The sequence below is a fragment of the Calidris pugnax genome, unplaced genomic scaffold (assembly GCF_001431845.1).
Source record: "Calidris pugnax isolate Ruff unplaced genomic scaffold, ASM143184v1 scaffold463, whole genome shotgun sequence".
Taxonomy (NCBI): domain Eukaryota; kingdom Metazoa; phylum Chordata; class Aves; order Charadriiformes; family Scolopacidae; genus Calidris; species Calidris pugnax.
This window is the reverse complement of record NW_015091252.1, coordinates 406905-408569: the sequence shown is the minus strand read 5'-3', so window position 1 is coordinate 408569 and position 1665 is coordinate 406905.

Below are 1665 nucleotides of genomic sequence, written 5' to 3'. Positions count from 1 at the left end.
TAATCTGAACAGAATCTGGAAGAAAAGCTTTCAGAAAGACAGAAACTGCCATTCGGCAACTGCTCAAAAGAACTGTCACTCCAGGGGAATAAATCGCTCCTGATTATTTCAACCCGGGTCTTCTCTGCTTTTCCAGCCGCTCCCGGTCCCCGCCGAGGGGACGGCCCCCAGATATTTGCGGAGGGGAAGATCTGGTGGGGTTTTCCCCCCCTCCCTTCTCCAAAACCCAAGGCCGGGGGATGGCAGGGGGAGGTGGGCCCGGGGGCAGCGCATTGTTCCCCGGGGGCGGCGGACGAGCTCCGGCACCCGAAGCCATTTGACTTTTAAAACAGGCTCTGAGCCCCGGGGCTGAAATAAAGCCCCTTCTCCTCTCTTCTTCATCGGGGGCTTCTCCCCGGCCAAAGTCGGGGGGAAAAAGGCCCCTCCGCACGTCGGCTGGCCCCTCTCCCGGTGCGGATACCGGAGATGCTCTGCTCCCGATGCCGGTACCGGAGATGCTCTGCTCCCAGTGCAGCTACCGGAGATGCTCTGGCCCCGGTAGGAGCGAGAGAGCAGCGGGGTCGCACCGGAGCTGGAGCCGGCAAGGATCCGTCCCCCCCCAACCCCGAGCCAGGGTAGGGCTTGGGCTAACTGGTGCTTAACGATAGGAAAAACAAATCCGAGGTGGGGGACGAGGCGGGGTGGAGGGCACGGCCCGGTGCCCCCAGCATCCCCCCTTCTCCATCCTCCCGGGACGGCCCCTGCCCCGGAGGGACCGGACAGAGTCGGGATCGGGCCTCGGGGAGCTGCGCCTCGGTCCCCGCGGAGCTGCTTACACGCGTTTAATAGCTCGGGGGCGAGGTAATTAGAGGAAAGCCTCAGTAAATCACGTTAATGACCGCAAGAGCCATTACAAGCCCCCGGGGGTTGTGAAACACCGAATAAACCCAGGGAGAAGGGCAGGAGGGAGGCGAGAGCCGCAGCCCCGGCCGCCGGGCAGCGCGATACCCCCCGTGCTCGGCAGCGCCGGATGGTTGTTAAATTAACACCCTGCTAATGGGATTAAGCAGCACCTCGGGTTTGCGGGGGAGTTTAACGCAGGTCAGGTTTTCTTAGAACCTCCCCACCTACCCCCATTTTTTTGCTGCGAGTCGGCAAAACCAGCGCGGGCTGGAGGGGCCGGGGGGTGCCCTCTAAAAACCCTCACGGGTTTTAAAGAAACGTGGAAATTTCAGCCCTCGGGGGCGGCCGGAGACAAACCCGCATCTTCCCCCAAACCGGGGGGAAATGCCCGTCCTGCTTCGCTCCGAGCCGCACCCCGAGTGTCCCCCGCCTCGGGGACGGGAGCCCCGCACACGGTGGCACCGGACGCCCCCGCACGGCCCGGACACGGGCGGCCGGAACCCCTGCGGGGGGAAGGGCTGGTGTCGGACACGCGTGGCAGGAGGAGAAGCACCGGGGGGGCGAGACACGCCGAGCGGGGGTGGTGACAGCGGGCACCCGGTGGGGGGAGTGTCACGGGTCTGGATTTGGGGCTCCTGGCTGGACAAACGGCCCTGGGGTCCCGCCAGACGTTGCGGCCACGGTGGTACCTCCGTCACCCGGGGCAGGCTCGGGGACCCGGGACAGTTTGGTCTGAATTCCCTCCGCCCCCTCCTTTAGAGCTCCTCCAGGTCTCACCGGCGC